The sequence below is a fragment of the Herpailurus yagouaroundi genome, unplaced genomic scaffold (assembly GCF_014898765.1).
Source record: "Herpailurus yagouaroundi ecotype Mexico unplaced genomic scaffold, PumYag 186, whole genome shotgun sequence".
NCBI classification, from domain to species: domain Eukaryota; kingdom Metazoa; phylum Chordata; class Mammalia; order Carnivora; family Felidae; genus Herpailurus; species Herpailurus yagouaroundi.
This window is the reverse complement of record NW_024412417.1, coordinates 14354422-14375670: the sequence shown is the minus strand read 5'-3', so window position 1 is coordinate 14375670 and position 21249 is coordinate 14354422. Positions and strand designations below refer to the sequence as shown.

The window sequence follows — 21249 nt, the reverse complement described above, 5'->3', positions numbered from 1 at the left end:
TAGAGAGAGACAGAGCATGAACGGGCGAGGGGCAGAGAGAGAGGGAGACACAGAATCGGAAACAGGCTCCAGGCTCTGAGCCATCAGCCCAGAGCCCGACGCGGGGCTCGAACTCACGGACCGTGAGATCGTGACCTGGTTGAAGTCGGACGCTTAACCGACTGCGCCACCCAGGCGCCCCGAAATCGTGTATCTTAAGGAGCAGGGGACAAGCCAAGGGGAAATGTTAAGTGCCTTGTGAGGAAATTGGCAATGACAACAATAGCCAATCAAAGGTGAATGGCTACTATGGGCCAACAAGGGTAGAGCATTATGACAGTCCTATCAGGCAGGCATTACTGTTATTATTTTACAGATAAGAAAGCCGAGTTCAGACAGGTTGAGCCACTCGTTCGCTAATGCACGGCAATATATCGTGGAGCCAAAGTTGAACTCAGGACTGCTCAACCTCACAAGCCACGGTTCTAAGCTTTTTTTTTTCTGATTTCACTGTTTAAGCAGGTGATTACATTTCAGTGTTCTCGATTTAGAAAAGTCACTGCAGGATGTTCAGTGAAAATTCCTTCCCTCACCACCGCCACCCGGCTCCATTCCTCACGGACAGCTAGTGCCGTTAGATTATGTGTGATATTCCAGAGATATTTTAGTCTTTGATCTGCTGCACAAGTGACAGCAGATTACACACACTGTTCTGAACCTCACACTTTTTTGCAGAGGAAAATGTCCTGTGGAGCAAGCACCCCGCATCGGTACCTAACGGGCCTCCTGGTGCTATTTTCCAGCTGTAGGATCTCACTGTGGTGTGGATGCCAAGGTCCTGTTTACCAGTCCCTGGTCAGTAGACTTAACGGGTGTTTCCATCTTCCAAATAGAGTAGCTGATGCACGTTACTCTGAGCAAACTCCACTCCCTCTGGAGGGACCTTGAGATCCTCCCAAGGCAATCAGGCTCCTCTAAGCTGAGAGACACAGCAATACTTCGGGTTGCCCTAACCGGTGGGAGTTTACAGGGAAGGCCGGAAAGAGGGGGAACTGAACACAGCTGGAGAACAGCAGGAGGCGGAACAGCTTCTCCCAGGCACCGGGCACCTCTGCCCCCGGCAGGGGTGAGGTGGGCCATCAGCTACCCTCACTCTGCTCCCAAGCCTCCCTCTCCCATCTTGTGCCCCGGAGTCCAAACTTCGGCACAGGAGAGGGGCAGGGTCTCCGGCACGCGGATGCCTGGGGAGGCTTGGGGAGCTGTTGGCCCGTCAGATACCCTGGGAGCACAGTCCACCCCTAGTCCCACCAGGTGTAGAAAAGGTAGTGGGGTCAAGAGGGTGAACATGGGAGAGCCTGTGCATAAAGGGCCATGTCCCCAGAAAAGGCTTGGCGTTCCTTGCTCAGAGCAAAACAGACTCTCTGCCGGTACCCCTGGCCCAGCGATTTCAGAACCGCTGGGGAGGAATTTAAGTGAGCTGAACTCCAGCCAAGCAAGTGAGGCCGGAGTCAGAGTCAGAGGCTCTCTTAATGTTACCTTGGTTTTAGAACCAGGATGTTTCAGTCTGGGGGGCAAAAATGATCCCAGGCAACCACTGGTGAGGCTTTCTAGCTTAAAAAAACAAGCTCACGTACCTTAGTTCACCACAGTCTCCTGAAGCGCCTATTATCAGTAGCGTTCCCATTTTATGGATGAGGAAAACCGAGGCTCGAGAGGTTGTATGAGTTACCTGGGATCACACAGCCAGTCAGCAATGGAGCTGAGACTCAAATCCAGGCCCTGTGACTCCACTTGGTGCTTGCTTGTGATTCCTCACGTCGCTACAGTAGCCCCTCGCTTATGAGTGGGGCCCGCGCTGCAAGACCCCCAATGCCACCTGAAACCACGGATAGTGCCGACCCCTACATACACCGCGTTGTTTCCTAGACGGACATACCTATGTGACCTGTAAATGAAGCACAGTAAGAGATTAACAACAATAATAAAATAGAGCAATTATAACAATACGCTGTAATCGGGGCGCCTGGGTGGCTCAGTCGGTTAGGTGGCCGACTTCAGCTCAAGTCATGATCTCGTGGTCCGTTGAGTTCGAGCCCCGCGTCGGGCTCTGTGCTGACCGCTCAGAGCCTGGAGCCTGTTTCAGATTCTGTGTCTCCCTCTCTCTGACCCTCCCCTGTTCATGCTCTGTCTCTCCCTGTCTCAAAAATAAATAAACGTTAAAAAAAAAATTAAAAAAAAAAAACAATACGCTGTAATAAAAGTCACGGTCTTCCTCCCTCTCAGAATATCTTACCGTACGTATGCTTCTTGTGGTGACGGGAGATGATAAAACGCGCACGTGACGAGATGAAGGCACGGGAATGACATAACCGTTGTGATGCCGCCTTAGGCTACCATTGACCTTGTGTTGATGCGTGAGGAGGGTGGTCTGTAGCTGGACACGGTGGGCTGCGGGAACTGAAACCACGGATAAGGGGGGCTCCTGTACTTGAGTTTCTGCCATTCCCCAATGGCGGTGCTCCCAGCTCTCTCTGGGAGGCCCCCCGCTCCCCTCCCTCTCTGTGCTCGGGCGGGTTGTTCTCATTCACTGCCTTGCCTTAGTCTCATTCCGAAAGGTCGATGGCCCCCGGTTTCTCTGCCCAGCCCAGGCCTTCCTCCCGAGTTCCATGCTCGTCTATCTACTATCCTACTGGACGCCCCCACGTAGCCGCCCAAGTCACCTCAAGGTCTTTCTCCCTAAACCACGTCCCCTCTTCCTCTGTGCTTTCTCAGTAGCAGTAGCTTCCCTTGATCAAGCACACCATGTGCCATTGTATGTTGGCAAGACAGGGGTACCGTCATCCCATTTTACAGATGAAGAAGCCAAGGCACAGAGATGCTAACTTACTGGCACAGGGCCATAGCTCTAAGTCATTGACAGCCGGGATTCAAACTGAGCTCTGTCGCGCATTGCTCCCACATTAGGCTGTCCGGGAACTACAGGCCACGGTTGTCCATCCTGTTGAACGAATGAGGCAGAAGTCGTGGGGCGCCCTCTTACTCGTGCTTCCCTCTCCCCCACCCCGCCCCTGCCCCCCCAGCTGCTCCAGAGCCAAATCAGTCCATTCTGCCTCCTGAGGGTCTCTGAGGTCGTGCCTTCTCTCCATTCCCATCACCACTCACTCAGTTCAGCCCCTAAATGACGGCTTCCCCCGATACTGAAAAAGCTCTGTCTCCGGCATCAGCCCCTCTCTCTCTGGGAATGAGCCTTCTAAAATATACCCGAGCGGGGAGGGGGGCTGGGGGGCTCAGTCAGGTAAGCGTCCGACTCTTGGTTCCGGCTCAGGTCATGATCTCACGGTTCGGCTATACACCGAGTGTGGAGCCTGCTTGGGATTCTCTCTCTCCCTCTCTCTGCCCTTCCCTCGTGCTCTCTCTCTCTCTCTCTCCCCCTCTCACTCTAAATAAATAAATAAATAAATAAATAAATAAATAAATAAATAAAACCAAAGTAAAAATGAAATACACCTGATCATCACATGCCACTGGTTAAGAGTCTCCGAAGACTTCCTACTACCTTGAGGATGAAATCTCAAGTCCCCGAGACTGCCTCTGCCTGTCCCTCCGTGCCACCTCTTGCTGGGTCTCTGCAACAGCCCGTAGCATAATGAATAAAAAATAGGCTCAGCTCTTGGAGGTTTCCACGAATGGAGCCAATATGTATGCTCTGTCCATGGCACATGCTGCTAAGCCAGGTCGTCTATACTGCAGTCCAGTGACACAGAATAAAGCCTGGATGAGAGGTGTTCAGATGCGACACAGAGAAAGACTGAATTGTGCACAAACTACTGACAAGTGTCCAGTAATCTAACAAGCTGTCGTTTACCCACTCGGTCACATTCATATTGTCTTCGGCAAAATGTAGTTTGGTTTTACAACCGGGTCACCAATTACACCCAGGATGGCAGGATGTGTTACTGAATGATTTATCGCTCCACACCTCATAGAAAAGTGCACTTTTTTTTTTTTTTAATTTTTTTTTTCAACGTTTATTTATTTTTGGGACAGAGAGAGACAGAGCATGAACGGGGGAGGGGCAGAGAGAGAGGGAGACACAGAATCGGAAACAGGCTCCAGGCTCTGAGCCATCAGCCCAGAGCCTGATGCGGGGCTCGAACTCACGGACCGCGAGATCGTGACCTGGCTGAAGTCGGATGCTTAACCGACTGCGCCACCCAGGCGCCCCAGAAAAGTGCACTTTATACATTTTCCAAAACTATTCAACGCAGAGAGCATAATTTTTGCTCAGCAGAAGGAGGATCTGGCTGTTTGATGCTCATTAGCATATTAAAGCCCCAGAGAAATCCAGCAATGCAGAAAGTAGAGCGATGTTGTTCACAGTTTTCTCTCTGCACATCTATCTAGTAACATCTTCTAGAAATGTTTCCTGTCCACAGATGTTTGGGGAAGCACTGTAATCCAGGGCAGAGTCTCTAAAGCCTTCTGGAATTTCACCTACTCTGAAGGCGGGATGTAATTGCAGATTGCCACTCTGCCTTGAACAGCTTGGGTGGATTCCCACCGGTGTTTCAAGATTCAGTTCAGGTACCACTTTTTCCCAGAAGCCATCGCTCTCTCTTGTTTCCACACACATACACACACACGTTTGTGACATGTAAATTGTATATAATCCCATAACACCCCTCTCTCACATTTTCTATTGTTTTAAATTATTTTATTTTGAGAGAGAATGAGACAGCACGAGTGGGAGAGGGGCAGAGAAAGAGAGAGAGAGAATCCCAAGCAGGCTCCACACTGTCAGCACAGAGCCCGATGCGGGGCTCAAACTCATGAAACCGTGAGGTCAAGACCTGAGCCGAAACCGAGAGTCAGATGCTTAACCGACTGAGCCACCCAGGTGCCCCTTCTATTGGCTTTTCTGGAAAATCCAGCTCGGACTGACTACAGCTGAGATAGAATTACGGGCTCTGGCACTGGAAGCTTGCTGCTAGAGCAGCTCCTGCCTTACTCCCTCCCAGGTTCAAGTTCACTGGAGGGCAGCACCTGCCTCTTCAGCAGACCCATCCCATTGGCCACATGTCTGATCACTGCAGGAATGTGGCCTAGACCATGGGGGCCACCTCGGAAGTTGGGAGGAGAAAAGCTCTCAGGTAGCCCCCCCCGCCCGCCACCCTGCCCCGATCACATAGGGCCCACTGCTGGGGCCTTACCTCCCTCTACCCAGCCCTCCCAGGGTCAGTGTGTGGCTGATTCTCTGGACCCAGCGTGACATGGGCCAACTTTTCCTTCCTCATCTCACTGTTGCTGCTGGTTTTCTAACTAAGTGTTTGAATGCTGTGAAAGTGAATTAAGTCCTGCCCTGAGACGCATGCTGGTGGTAGTAAAAACACCATCTGTTCCAGGAGAACACCCAGCCAGGAGGGCTGATCCCACGTATGAAGACTTGCAGGCACTGTGGGGACATTTTCCTCACCCTGCTAGGTCATTTTCCCCACTGATTTTGCCACTAGCATTTGAACAAGTTTGGTTTCAAGGGGACGTCTTCAATTTGTAGAATTTGAACAACAAATCCTGCTGGGCAGAGCTTGTCAGAAGTGAGGAGGGAGAGCTGGCCAAGAGTGATTTCGTGGAGCCCCCTGAACACACTTCACTGGCTCCACACCCACCTTCCAAGGACCAAATTCAAACTCTGTAAGTGACCTTCAAGCCAGGCTCATCCCTCAGCACAACCTGACTTGCGCTTGACCTTCCAGCACCTCAGAACCGCACATGGCACCCACATCCACCATTCCATGCCCTTGCTCACGCTCTTCCCCTCTACCTGATGCCTTCCACCTCCTGTTGGCCCGGTTAACCGCTGTCTTTTAAGCCTCGGCTGTCACCTCCTCCAGGAAGACTTCCCTGATCTTTCTGCCTATTGAGAAGTAAGCATTGTATGCATTGTAATCATTGTAAGCTTCCAGTAATACGTTGTAAGCATTTCTATTCCTCTGAGTTGAGGGTAGGAGGTACCGATGCCTCGCATTCAATGTACAGCCTGGTATGTTGTGGATATTCAACACAATTTTTTAATGACAACGAATACATTCATACAGGAATGAACCTTGGTCCCTGGCATTCCAGCCCCTAAACCCCTGATACCCCTTCTGGGTATCTGTCCCACATTTTCACTGTTTTATGTCTTTCCTTCCTTTCTTCCCTTCCTTCTTCTCTCCCCTCTCCCTTTCTCCCTTCCTCCCTTCTTTCGCTTTCCCTCCCTTACCCCCAGCTGCCATTAAAATCTTCCAACAAGAAAGCTTCCAATAAACTCAGCCTAAACATAAATGACTAAGAGGACATATTACGTCTCCACCCACCACTGCCACCACCAGTGGGGATTTTTTAAAACCCCACGCACGGTCTTAAAGCTAAAGGAATAAAACTGTGACACTGGGGTTTAGGCATTGGCTGGAAGGGATCATCTCGGGTCTGTGAGGCCCCACTGGCCCCTCCTCTGCTAACACTCATCTTCTCTGCTACTGGGTGACAGAGCAACGTGTGTGCGAGGTCAGAGGAGATGCTGCTACCCAGCAGAAAAGTCGTGAGTAAAGGGAATGTGCAGTTCTTAGTGGTTGGGCGTTTGGACCCTAGAACAGACTGTCATCCACTGTTGTGTGACCTTGGTCACTCAACTTCTCTGAGGGTGAGTAGAAAATGCTCATCTCGGGGCGCCTGGGTGGCGCAGTCGGTTAAGCGTCCGACTTCAGCCAGGTCACGATCTCGCGGTCCGTGAGTTCGAGCCCCGCGTCAGGCTCTGGGCTGATGGCTCAGAGCCTGGAGCCTGTTTCCGATTCTGTGTCTCCCTCTCTCTCTGCCCCTCCCCCGTTCATGCTCTGTCTCTCTCTGTCCCAAAAATAAATAAATAAACGTTAAAAAAAAAAATGCTCATCTCATAGGGACAGTCAAGATTAAATGAGATAATCCCTGCAAAGCACCTAGCACAGTACTCGACTCAGTCAGTACTTGCCAAATGTTAAATATCCTGTCATTGTGACATGACAAAGCGCGCCAAAAGTTAGGGGCTTAAAACAACAATAATTTATTATTTCCTCGCAGATCTGGGGATTCTCCCTTAGGGTCCCTCATGTACGAACAGTCAGATGGTGAGGGGGCTAGAACCGCCCCGAAGGTTCTCCCATATGTCTGGCACCTGTGGCTGAGAAGACACAAATAACTGATGGTTGAATGGCTCCCCAACCGTCATACTCTGTCTCTATAGCATGAGATATATACATGTTTGCTCTATGGACTCTCCAGAATGGTGGTTTCAAGTAGCCAGACTTCTCACATGGAGGCTCAGGGCTCCAGGGAAAGTGGACACAGACACAGACACAGACACAGACACAGAGACCTGACCTTTCCTGACCTAGCATCAGAAGTCTCAAGGCATCACTTCCTCCATACTTTTTTGGTCAAGGCAGTCACACAAGCCCATCCAGGTTCAAGGGGAGGGAGCACAGTCTTCACCTTTTGATAGGGGGGTAGCAAGGTTCTAAAAGAATATGTGGTGCGGGAAAGACTGTTATGACCATTTTTGGGAAATACAGTCTGACACAGTATTATCACAGATTCCAAAGCAGGCTACAGGCTCAGAGCTGTCAGCACAGAGCCCAGCATGCGGCTTGAACTCATGAATCATGAGATCATGACCCAAGCAGAAGTCAGATGCTCAACTGACTGAACCACCAGGCACCCTCTTGAAAAATTTTTTTTTAAGTTTATTTACTTATTTTGAGAGAGAGAGAGAGAGTGTGTGTGTGAGCAGGTGAGGGACAGAGAGGGAGGGAGAGAGAGGGAATCCGAAGCAGGGTCCATACTGCTAATGTAGAGTCCAATGTGGGGCTCAAACTCATGAACTGTGAGATCATGACATGAGCCTAAGAAATCAAAAGTCGGACGCTTAACTGACTGAGCCAGCCAGGCGCCCCTCTAGAAATATTTTAAAGCACTGGATTGGTTGAATAAATTGTAGATTTAGGAGCTGAGCCTGAAAATAGACATGATATGGGGGATCTGCAAGAATCACAGAACATAAAATCCTTTTCCGCAGAAAGGGGACATGGGGATAGTTGCTCATTATCAAATGTACAACAGTTACACACAACTCACAGCTCAAATTGCATTCAATTACTCAAAACAAAGCTTACCAAATTTTGTTTAAACTGCTGGAGAAAATTAAACTAATTTATCTGCACCCGCTAAAAATGATTTGTTCTATTTCTAACACATAATGTCTTTGAGGCTCTGGCAGCCTTGCTTTGTCATAGTAACCAATGCTAGAATGCATTAGCCTGATTGTGCTCCAGCCTTCCCACGGGCCTAGATGGGAAGGTGTCGAAGGAGGAAGGGACGCACGAGCACCCTCATGTTGCCTCACGCATGGGCAGAGGAGATGTCTGTGCCTGTGTGCATGGAAATGACTGGTGAGCCCCTGGGACTGTGATTTCCTCCACTTCTGACATCCCCTAAAGGGCTTCTTTTTTTTTATTTTTTTACGTTTTTTTGAGAGAGAGAGAGAGAGAGAGAGCGCATGAGAGTGGGGGCGGGGAGGAGAAAGCGAGAGACCGAATCCCAAGTAGGCTCCACGCTGTCAGCTCCCACGAGCCATGAGTCTGACATTTAACCTCCTGAGCCACCCAGGCACCCCCACCAAAGACCTTAAGAAGCAGATTTATATAAACCAAGGAAGCAGGTTATCTGGGAGGGAAACACTTCAACTAGCTAGTATACTAGGGGATTGGGTCATCTTCCCAACACCCGTGACCAGGTCCTGCTACCTATCGGAATGCAACCCCAAGGGTGTGGGCGATCGAGAGGAAAGAACGGAAGGCTGGCAGGATGGTGTGCAGCCTGGGGTACTGCATAGTCGCGGGGAGCATCTGGGAGTCAGAGCCCCGAAAGGAGGTGTCCCGGATCCAAGAACAAACCTCATCATTCACAGCCAGCCCTACACATGGAAATGAAAACAGAAACTACATGAGTTGCTCTAGCAGAAAGCTCAAAACGAGTACAAATAATGTATAAATAAATGATAGGTGGCTGTAAAAAACAAAGTCTGATACTTGAAGGAGAAAGTCTGATACGTATTCCAAATAGGTCCTGTCCCCAGGCCAGTACTTGCAGGACTTGGGCTCAGATGGGTCGGCTGACTCCGAGTGGAGTCAGAGACGAGGGGCACAGGGTGAAGGGATGTCACTTCAACTCCAGACCTAGAAACTGCCAACTGAATAGTCTCTGTGGATAAGGAAGAAAATGGAGCTTGCCGTACGCCAAGACATCATGCTATTCCATCCCCTTCTGCTGGTACTTTCTTGACCCTTCTGGGAGGTCCTAATGGACTGTCCACCTCTTTCTATACAGCAGCCTCTCTCTATAGAGATGGCCACATGACCCAAGCCGGCCAATCAGAGCTTCCCGTCTCTTAGCCAAAGAGGTCGATTCACGGGAGGATGTGACCTGGGTTGTCTCTGGGGCTTATGGCTATGCGGACACGGCTGACACGAGTGCACTTTCTACTGTGGTTGCTGAGCATGAGAAATGGAGGGGGCCGGGAGACATTGTGCCCGTCGTACGGGGGAGAGTTTGTTGAATGAAGTGAAGCGTCACTAGCAGAGCTGGGAGAGAGAAGCAGCCCTACACCAGCTATGTGTGACGCCAGATCCACCCCTGGACTGCCCAGCTTTATGAACCAAGGCATTCTCCTTCAGCTAAGCTCGTCGGAGTTGGATTTCTGTCACTCCCCACCAAGGAAGTCTTGACTAACACCAGCAGTAAAACATCATCAGATTCCAGCATTTGTGGTACTCAAGATACAACAGATTCTTTGTAAACTATACGGCTGTTGTAACGCTATTTTTGTGGTTTAATGCATTCCTACCCATTTCAAGATCCTAAAAACTTATCTCATGTAATTGTAATCTTATCCAGTCATCTCACAAACATCATGCAAAGTACAGTTGAAGGAACAGTCATCTTTTCTTCTTTCAATGCAAAAAGAAATCCTCGGGGCACCTGGGTGGCTCAGTCAGTTAAGCGTCTGACTTCAGCTCAGGTCATGATCTCACGGTTCCTGAGTTTGAGCGCCCTGTTGGGCTCTGTGCTGACAGCTCAGAGCCTGGAGCCTGCTTTGGATTCTGTCTCCCTCTCTCTCTGACCCTCCCCTGTTCATGCTCTGTCTCTCCCTGTCTCAAAAATAAATAAAACGTTAAAAAAAATTAAAAAAAAAAAAACAACAAAAAGAAATCCTTAACGGAAATCTATGTTTTTATTGCTAACTTGAGATTCAACCTAAATAAAGTTAATGACATGCCCTTTATGTAGATAGCCCCTTAGCTACAATAAGGAGAGCTACTGTTTTATTTCCAGGAGAGGAAGTTCCAAGGCTAACATTTATCTAACTACAACTTCTGTTAAAAGAGTAAGAGGGAATATGGTACAAACAGAAAAAGATCTCGATTCTTCCTGACCACTGCTTCTTTAAGCAACTGCTGACCAGTTGTTCCTCCCTGTCCCTGGATGAATTCTAAGCAAAGTCCCACAGCTTTTCCAGTTATTCTGTTGATTAGTGAATAGGCTCCTTCTTCAGCTATTGCAAAGTCCAGTTCAGTCTACTATCAAAGCTATAATCCCACAACCAATTTAAAGTTCAGGACCGACTCAGGCTAAGAGACTCAAAACGGGCGCGTGCGTGGCTCAGTCGGTTGAGCGTCCGACTTCGGCTTAGATCATGATCTCACGGTTCGTGGGTTCGAGCCCCACGTCGGGCTCTGTGCTGACAGCTCAAAGTCTGGAGCCTGTTTCAGATTCTGTGTCTCCCTCTCTCTCTGCCCCTCCCCAAAACACGCTCTGTCTCCCTCTGTCTCAAAAAATAAACAAACATTAAAAACAAAAATTAAAAAAAAAAAAAACCCAAAAACTCAAAACAGAAGAGGAAGAGCATGGTGGGCTTCTCCCCCACTCCTCACCTCCATCAAATACTGTCCTGCCCCTCCCCCAGACTCGGAGCAGGGAGGGGAGAGCGGTAAGGGCGGCAAGCCCCAGGACGGTACTTGACCAGTACAGGCCGTGTCAGGAACCAGGACTCAGGGGTGCAACCTGCCCCAAGGCTGACTCTCTCCCACCTGGAGCTTTTGCAGATTCCTCGGAGGTCTCTCTGTGAGGGAATACTAGACACAGGACTTGCTCCTTGACCTGACCACTCATAACTACCCCCCTGGCCCCTGACTTCTGCCCCATCCTGAGTCACTCTGCTGGGGTCACTTTGCCTTGCAGATGGTCCTTCAAGGCAGAGTCCCTTTAAAGGTAACTCAGGGAGCTCCTGGGGGGATCTTTCGGTTAAGCGTCGGCCTTCGGCTCAGGTCGTGATCTCGCGGTTTGTGAGTTCGAGCCCCGCATCGGGCTCTGTGCTGGAGCCCGGAGCCCGCTTTGGATTCTGTGTCTCCCTCTCTCTCTCTGCCCCTCTCCCTGCTAGCACTCTGCCTCTCTCTCACTCTTTTGAAAATAAATAGACATTAAAAAAACTAATAAAGGTACCTTAGCGCCAGCTCCCTTCCATGGGGTCCTCATGCAGCTATGAGAAGCCCCCCCCCCCCCCCTGCCGAGCTCTCTCCTCGTCCTGCCACCATGGGCCACTCCATCCAGGCTCTGCATTCATGGTTTGAAATGTGGCTCAGGGTCAGTCCCTTTGTCCCTCCAACTCCAGAGGGCACCTGACTGGTTTCTGTGGGCACTCTCAAGCCTCAGAGTCTCACCAGGCTCACTGTGGGGAAGGGGCTGGGGACCGTCACAGGCAAAGGGGCAGAAGCGGCACCTCACAGTGCAACGGCTCCCGCCCTAGAGAGCTGCTCTCCGCCATCTCACGCTGCACCCCGAGCCTCTTCTTCTGGGGTCTCCGGGGCTGTGACAAGCTGATTTCATAATGGCTTAGAGAGTCCTGCACACATAAGCATTATTTCTCTTTCCCTTTGGGGGGGGTCTCTGCTGAAACTCTGAGACAACAGCAGGTGCGTCTAACACCCTGGTGCATGTGATTCACAAGATTTTTTTTTTTTTTTTTTAAGTTCTATTCATTTAAGTAATCTCTACACCCAATGTAGGGCTCGAACTCACAAGCCCGAGATCAGGAGTCAAGTGCTCTTCTGACTGAGCCAGCCAGGTACCCCCACAAGATGGCTTTTTTTTTTTTTTAATTGTTTATTTTTGAAAGAGAAAGAGCACAAGCGGGGGAGGGCAGTGAGAGAGAGCGAGACAGAGAATCTGAAGTGCGCTCTGTGCGGACAGCAGCCCGTCCGACATGGGGCTCCAACTCCCAAACCGTGAGATCGTGACCACAGTCGAAGTCGGACGCTCACCCACTGGACCACCCGGGTGCCCCAAGATACAGTTTTCGAACACAGTTTCCTCCGTGCCCTACCGGCACCCCGAGAGATGCACAGGCCAGGCATGGTCACGCTCGTCCTCCATGTTACCAGGAAAGTGGAAATGGGAGCTCCGGAGCTCCAGGCAGACAGAGGAGAGGGACCCGGTGCTCTCACTTCATCTCTTGGTTGACTCTTGAATGCTCTTTCCGTGGCAAAAGGCCAGCCCGGGGCTGGGAGGCTCCCCCATGGAAGTCCCCCCACCCCCCACAGCCTGCTGGTCACAGCCGCCCACAGCCCAGCCGGAGGGATCGTGGAGGCCCTCTCCTCACACATCACCTCCAGCTATGTGGGACTCACCACCCTTCTTCACACACACGGGCTCTTTCTCCCGCCAGCTTGCTGGGGCTTCCAGAACGAGGTAGCACCCTCTGGGGGCTCCAGCCACTGGGACGTGTTCTCCCACAGTTCCGGAGGCCAGGAGTCTGGGTGTCCCGTGGCTTGCACACACATCACTCCCATCCCTGCTTCATCTCTTTCTTCTCCCAAGCTTTCCTAAGGTGGGTGGACATCTCTGACGGATCTGCAAAAGCCTTTTTAACAATCTCCCTAGGATCCCATTCTGGCATCTGCTGGCTCATGATGTCTACGTTAAAACACCAAGTTACAACTGAGGCCCATCTTCCCCCCCACCCCCACCCCGACCCTTGAGGGTGGGAAGACCAGAGAAGGACAATGTCGCCGCCCTCACCTGGCATGGCTCACGTCACAAAGAGAGAGCGGGTTTCCCCCCACCCCCACCTTTGGTGAACGGGGACCAGATCTGGGTGATTTCCCTGCACCCTACACTGTCCTGTTCTAAGGAAGGATTTGATTTCACCGATACAAAACCTGCCACGTATTTCTTCTCCCAAATGAGTCAGTGGGGAGGAGCTGAAATGGCAGTTGTTTAAGAAAAGAAGTGTAATATTTAAAGAGAGTTTTGTGCTTCCCCCTCGCTTGGGGAAAGGAGCCCTTAATATTCCCATCAACCGTGACACGTGTGAATCACACCCCTTTCGTTCTTACAGAAGCGGCATGATTCATCGCGAACCCTGCCTGCCAGCTGTGGGTTGCGTGTTATTCTTCTGACAGGGCAGACTCTCCCCGAGGAAGAGCTCTGGGGACCCGCCACTCCCAGCTGCGTGTTACTGTCAGCCAGCCTCTGTTCGCGTCCTTTCAGAGACCGGAGATGGGCCAGGGTAACCTCGACACCAGCTCTGAGCTTGTGACACGTTCCCAGAGTCTGCGGACGGGCTGTGCTCCCAGCACCGTGCAAACCAGGCCGCCGTGGCCGAGAAAGTGAGCCACAGTTTGTGTGTCTTCTGTTAATTTCAGATTTTGTGCATAAAGAAACATTTATTATGTTTTAGATTTTTTTAATTAAAAACATTTTTCATTAATTATTTATTTATTGAGAGAGAGAGAGAGAGAGAGAGAGAGAGGGACAGAGAGAAAGAATCCCAAGCAGGCTCCTCCCTGTGAGTGCAGAGCTCAACTCGGGGCTTGAACCCACGAACCATCAGATCATGACCTGAGCAGAAATCAAGAGTCGGACGCTTAACCAACTGAGACACCAGGCGCCCCTATTATTATTTCAATAAACCTTCCTGAAAATTTACATACAGCTGACTGCACCCATTTCATATATATAGAGAGAGAGAGAGAGAGAGAGAGAGAGAGTTTTGACAAATGGATAGATCTGTGCAACCTCCACCCCAATCAAGATAAAGAACATTTCCGCCGTCCCAAAAAGTTCCCCGCGCCCATTTAACATCAACCTCCCCCTCTCCCACCTTAGGCAAGCACTGAGCTGCTTTCTGTCACAACGGATTGGTTTTGCTTATTATAGAACATTATGTAAGTGGAATCACACAGTATGTGTGATTTCTCTTGTTCCGTCTGGTTTCTTTAGCCCAGTGTCATGTTTTTGAAATTCGCTAATGTGACTGCATGTATCCATAGTCTATTTCAGTGGCTGAGTGGTATTCCGCAGTATGGATACATCACAGCTAGTTTACCCATTCCCCTGTTGAGACGCGTTCGGTTGTTTCCAGGTTTGGGCTACCATGAACAAAACTGCTATGAACATTACTGTACAAGTCTTTCTCTTGCACATATGTCTAGAAGGAGAGCAAGCTGCATTGTTAAGAATTCGTCAAAGGTGATGGTGCAGATCGTGACCAGGAATCGGGGAGAAATGTGAATACTGCAGGTGATTAGATAAGAAAATTATAAATAGAATTTAAGAACTTCAAAGAAAAATAAAGAGCCCTCCTCTAAAAAAAAAAAAAAAAAAAGAAAATTGTAAGATTATAATACAGTGAAAATCAAATGGTCTGGGTTCCTGTGGGATGGGTAAGACGGCAGCAGATATGGAATGTCCTGGAGTTGAGGGATTTAACAGTTCCCTCGTAAAACAGTTCCCTGACCTTTCTCCAGTCTCAGACTAGCCCCACACCTTCCGGAACCACCACAAAATGAAAGTAGATATATCTGATCCTTACTTCACAGAGCTCTAAGGTCATCTCTCGGCAAATGTTTGGGTCCTTTAGGAGAACGTTAGCTTTAAAAGGCCAAGGTGATGTATGCTGTACTTACAAATATGGACTGAGTGCGGGAGGCCAGACACAGAACAGGCATAAGGTATTTAACCCAGAAATTCTCTCCAAAAGGTAGTACAGAATAAGATCAGTTTTATTACTGAATAAGCATTAAGCCAGAATGTGATGTGCAGCACAGTGTGCTGCGAATTGCAGAGAAAGAACAAAGTCTCACTCTTTTATAGAGCCAGGCAGACACGACCCGTTCCATACGTGTTCTGAAGACAAACCATCACTAGTTCTCGAGTATGGGGAAGTGATGGCACCATTGGTCACACGTAGTGCATTCTAACTCTACCTGGTAGTTGAGGACATTGTGTGCTAGCTAACTGGCTTTATCCCGAGGAGAAACGACCTTCCGACTTCATGATAGGAGGTTATCTTGAGGCTTAGAGGGAGGTGCTCACCGAAGTTAGGCTCCTACGCTCCCGCCTAAGACAGAGCACTGTCTCCCTTGATGTTCACATTTCAAAGACATGGGGCCTAGGTCCCCGACAGAGACACTCCTGGGCCACAGCGTTGGCAAAATGCCAATCTAGTCTTCAAAAACGATTTGTATATCTTTCGGGGCACCTGGGTGGCTCAGTCGGTGAAGCATCTGACTCTTGGTTTCAGCTCAGGTCATGATCTTGTGGCTCACAAGTTCGAGCCTCGCATTGGGCTCTGTGCTGACAGCTCAGAGCCTGGAGCCTGCTTTGGATTCTGTGTCTCCCTCTCTCTCTGGCCCTCCCCCACTTGTGCTCTGTCTCTATCAAAAATAAATATTTAAAAAAATTTTTTTCTTAAATGATACGTGCATCTTTCAAAGATGGGAGAAGGCACTTATAATGGCAAGTTTCCTAAAATCAATGCTTGGAAAAAAAAAGAGAGAGAGAGAGAGAGAGAAGGGAAATCTCTTCCTTTACTTTCAGCAGGAGGAATTGAATCTGCTTTTAGTTTGTATTTGTTCTGACAGTACACACTGGATATTCCTTAAAATGATGCACACAAAATAAATCCGTTTTGGCCCAGCGCCCAATCTGGGGCCTCCGGCTTTGGAGTGAGTAAGGTTGAGGGATATGGAGCAAGGGGCTTTGATGTAGGACGCTATTCTGGAGTCTTCCCTCGGATCCTTCCCATCTCATGGCTGCTAAGAAACCATCCTCCTCTGCTCCCACTGCCAGCTTGAGGACCTTGACTCTTATTTGGTCCTTGCAATCCTCCAGAGGCCCCAGTAAAGTCCCCAGTTGACCCCTCACCTCTGGAGGCACCTTGGGTCAAGGACACCGCGAGGCAGGGGCCGTGGCTGGGCACTGTTTGGGCTCAGTGAATCAACGTCTACGCGGAACACAGAGAAACTTGTTAGATCCAAACCCAGCATGACCTGTGCCCCCTTTCCTGAGCCAACGTCCCTTTTGTTCTGTCTACAGAGACGTGTGACGCTGCCGATCCAATTACCGCAGTCTCTTTCTAAGACGTTACCAGTTTGTAAATGTTTTGAACGGAGACTGGGTGGCTTCCCTTCCTAATGAACTCAAGCGGCCTCTTCCCTGATGGTGGCAGCTAGAATTATGGCTAGCTTCACTCTGAGAGGGGGATGTACAGAGTGACCCTTTTGTCACTCTTGTTTATCTGGGCTTGTTTCTGGGGAGGAGAAGGACATTGTCCAACAGATGCGTTACTTTACCCCAGCCACTCTGCTCTCGCGTAGAGCAGCTGACACAGCGGGTGCAGGGCTGAGAGTTTGTGTTTGCTGCTGTGTGACACTGCGGGAGGGGGAAGATGGTCGATACCGTCATTATTTAAAGTCACTTCCACCTACTGGGCCGAGTCACTGGAAGGAATGTCGCTGCCTGGGATTTTGCAACAGTCTCAAAAATATGCCTCTTACAAGGCCTCCTTAAAAGGAAGGCTGAGTGGGTCTGCAGTCCTGCACACAGCTACCTCTCTGCTCAGGGCCTGGGGTCCCCCGCGCACTGCCGACAGCAGTGATGCGGCACGTTTGTCTCTGATCGGAGCTTGGAGGGAGGCAGGGCTCGTTCCCCCACTTGGCCCACAGGCTGAGAGTGGATGAGGCGGGGGCGCTGCCCCAAGGCAGCCGGAGAGCAGCCTGGCCCAGAATTGGCATTCCCTTCCTCCTCGCCTAATCCCAAACCAGTAAGGGAGGAGAAAGGGGTTTTGCGTCTGAAAACATGGACCCCAAAAGTGCACCTATGGCCGGCCAAGTCAACAGAGACAAAAATCCACTTTGGCTGAAATGACCCGACCCCCTGACATCAGATTTCAGAAGAAATGAGACCCTTTTTTTTTTTTTTTTTTTTTTTTTTATTTTTCAGACTATGGTCAATATTCTCTCCCTGCCCCTCAAAGTCCCAAACAAGAGGCTTCCTATAAAAGCCTTGACTGGTTTCCAGAACACTTGTGACTATTCACAGGGAAACCAATGATTTCCCAAGCAGTGAGTTCTAACGGTTCTAAGAACACAGCTTTGGAGCCGAGGCAAACTTTGGTGACTTTGGGCAAGCGACCGTGACCCTGCATCTAGTTACTCATGATTTTTTCATCACAGGGTTACTATGAAGGTTAAAAGAGATAACAGATGCAAAACACTAAGCACAGAGTCTGACACTTATTAAGCCCCCTATAAATGCTGAAGATAAAATTATAAAATGTTCAATAATTATCTCATGCTACCTATCTGGACACTCTAATCGCTCGTTTTACTTTTTAAGCACTTTCTATAATGACAGTCCCTTAAGATTTCCTCAGTAAAAGAGGTTTAAGCATGTGTCCTAAACTCTACGTTCCACATGCTACCAACACAAAGCTCCTCTAATGAAAACATTTACTTTTCATTTGTCATGTGGGTGACTGGAGCCCCCTACTGTCAGGGGAGCCCTCAAGTACTTGGTTTAGAGGATTTTCCATCCAATTTCCAAACTCTTGGGAGCCTTTCGAGAAGTCCTGGTTAAGGCTCAGGAGGATTGGTTAACCCATGAGAACAGGTCCCACACCACTAAGAAGGTGAGAAAAGAAAGCTTCCCTCTGCATAGTAACAGGGCACGCTCTCCAAGAGTGAGGTGAGCTGGGACTTCTCAATGCTGCTGCTTCTTTTTTTTTAATGTTTATTTATTTTTGAGAGAGAGAGAGAGAGAGAGAGAGAGAGAGCGCGCACAAGCAGGGCAAGGGTAGAGGGAGGGGGACAGAGGATCCAAAGAGGGCTCTGCGCTGACAGCAGCGAGCCCGACGTGGGGCTCGAACTCGCCAACTGCGAGATCACAACCTGAGCCAAAGTCAGACACTTAACCGACCGAGCCACCCAGGCACCCCTCGATGCTTCTCGAATACTCCAGAGCCCCTCTCCACCCTCCTCACCTCCTCGCACAGTCAAGCCTCCTTTCACTGCACCTCTGGACCTTGAGGTGTCTTTGGGGTTCTTTGCTACATGGATGCCAACCAGAACTACTCATGGCAGACACCTCATTGTCCCCACTTGGCCCAGCTCTGAGGAAGGGATGGGGTCTGGGAGCTTCCCCCAGCCTCCTAAAACAGGCAGCAGAGGGATTTAGCCACATGACATCAGTAAGGGCTGGGGGGCGGGGTGTAGAGATGGGCCCTCTGCCCACAAGTTGTCTGCACAGAATTCAGACCACCGCTAGTGAGGGGCTTTTCCAATGGAAGGTCCAGGTCCATCTGTCTGATCATTTGGGAACGAAAATAGCAGCATAACAACAAAAGACAGACACTTAAATAGCCCTCGCTCTGTGCCAGGCATCGTTCTCAGCACGCTACTTGTATTAACTATTCAGTTCTGGGGCGCCTGGGTGGCGCAGTCGGTTAAGCGTCCGACTTCAGCCAGGTCACGATCTCGCGGTCCGTGAGTTCGAGCCCCGCGTCGGGCTCTGGGCTGATGGCTCGGAGCCTGGAGCCTGTTTCCAGTTCTGTGTCTCCCTCTCTCTCTGCCCCTCCCCCGTTCATGCTCTGTCTCTCTCTGTCCCAAAAATAAATAAACGTTGAAAAAAAAAATTAAAAAAAAAAAAAAAACAAAACTATTCAGTTCTGTCCTTAGGCCCCAGAATGGAAAGAGTCTGAACTCCCTCCAGGTCCTGGGGTGAGGAAGAATGCCAGGTGAGAGGTGTAGGAAAAAAGAGAGCTTTCTCTTCTCTGGAAAGTCTGCCAACTTGGAACCCCTCCCTCCCCATCTCCTCTGAGATGTTCCTGTTTCACAGAAATTCAGCCTTTCTTCTGTTTTGGAATTCGGGCATCCCCAAACGCTCCCCACCCCTGCAATGGCTGGTCTCCTTCCCCAACACCATCAGCAGACCACCCACCAGGTGGCTCTGGGGTTGCACTTACCTTCTCTGGGCCCCACTCAGGTTTCTAGATCATCACCAGCATCTCTAGCCTAGGCAGCTGCCTTCACATCCTCTGGCCCCAGCAGGACATAAAGATCCTCGGTCCACAAGGAAAGGTCCAAGAGGGACCCCTGAGCTGGAGAGCAAATGACATTTTGAATCCTTCCACTACCGCTAAAGAAACAAACCCATGAACTTCTCCAGGGCTGGAATTTTTTCTTTCGCTTTGTATCTCCTGCATATCCTGTGACTACACACGGCAGGCACTCAATAAATGTCCACTTAGGAAAAGAATGAATGATATACTTGCCCGGCACACTCAGACCTCCCTTCAGGAATATCCAGATTCAGCATGTAGTTGGTGAGCAACCGGTGGGCACTTCTAACCAGAGCACCATACCAGTAACCAAGCTGAGAGAGTGTGGCGGAATCATAAAACCCTTTGTCCATCTGCCAACACAGTTTGAAGGCAGAAGTGTTTCGTGATAAGGGCAGAAACGAGCTGTGCTTCAGAGGCCCTGTCAGTTCGAGGATTTCACACCAGGTCAAAACTTCAGAGACTCCACGATGGGTCAGTAACAGCTAACGGGTAAAGAAATGCTCGAGCCGCTCTGGGTGCTATAAAACCGAAGTGATTCCCCAGGATAAGCGCCCATCTCCTCAGTCCGAGCCCGCAGCTGCCGCCCACATGCCCAAGAGAAAGGCCCAAGGAGACAAATGCCAAGGGAGAAAAGCACCAGGGCTCCGTTAAATCTGCTCCTCTGAGAGGGAGGGGGGAGACTCACCCAAAGGGAAACTCCTGTGGGTAACAGAGCAGCCATATCACTGCCCAGAGAGTGGAAGGTGCTGGAGATGTCAAGCGAATGTGGTGCACTTTTAAAATAACTGATGATCGATGGGTAGTTTTTTTAAGTTTTTACTTTTAAAGTTATTTATTTTGAGAGAGAGAGAGAGCACGTGCATGGGGAAGGGGGCAGAGAGACAGAGGGAGAGAGAGAATCCCAAGCAGGTCCTACTACTCTGTCGGCGCAGGGCCCAACACGGGGCCTGATTTCACACACCGTGAGATCATGACCCAAGCTGAAATCAAGAGTCAGACGTTCACCGACTAAGCCACCCAGGCACCCCTAATAATAAATGTATGGTTTTGATGAAATATTATTTTCCCAAGTTTTTAAAATGCAAATTTGTCATTAAGAACCCAGGCTCTCTCTTCTGCTATCTCAGAGGACTGGGTTTTTTCTAGGCTTCTCATCTCATTGATGCAAGATGGCTGCCACAGCTCCAAGCATCACACCCTCATACAACTGCATCCAAACACATAATGAAAGGAGACAGGGAAGAAGAGCTCTTGTGCATATTTCTTTTTAGTAGGGAGGAAAATCTTTCCTACATGCTCTTCAGCAGATTTCCTTTACGTCTCATTGGTTAGACTGGGTCATATACCATCCCCTAGCTATAGTGGAGGCCAGAAATATCTGACATATTTAGTCTCTACTGTGGGTGGTGAGCCCTTCTAACAGGGTATGAAAGGAAAAGGAATCTGGACTACGCTGAGAGACAACCAACAGTGTATCCACAACCCTGTCTCTCTAATACCAGGATGCCCATCATCCATTAACCATCTTCCACCCACCATTAGACAGGGGGCACCTGCCTGTGCCCGGGAGTCAGTCTGTTTCCGACTTACGTTTTAATGTTCCAAACACACATAAAGCCTCTTCAAGGAGAGGAGGTCCCTAGACACCTCGAGGTGATGGCATTGGGGGAAGGAAATATTTGACATTGTACATAGGCAGGGCTAACTGGAGGGTTTGCTTGGGATTCGACTCCTTGCTACCCCTTCAAGCCAAGACACAAGGGCACTCCCTAGCCACCCCCCCCCCATTATATTAGAAC

General features: G+C 49.7%; 1 long non-coding RNA gene across 1 annotated transcript; it reads right to left on the bottom strand.

Moving 5' to 3' along the window:
• Positions 1–190: 190 nt before the first annotated feature.
• LOC121042822 (uncharacterized) lies at positions 191–19969 on the bottom strand. The gene is made up of 5 exons (XR_005796472.1): positions 19352–19969; positions 3487–3605; positions 2867–2977; positions 2273–2436; positions 191–1924 (listed from the first exon to the last, which is right to left on the bottom strand). It is a non-coding gene; the product is annotated as an uncharacterized LOC121042822 (long non-coding RNA).
• Between the last annotated feature and the right edge of the window lie 1280 nt (positions 19970–21249).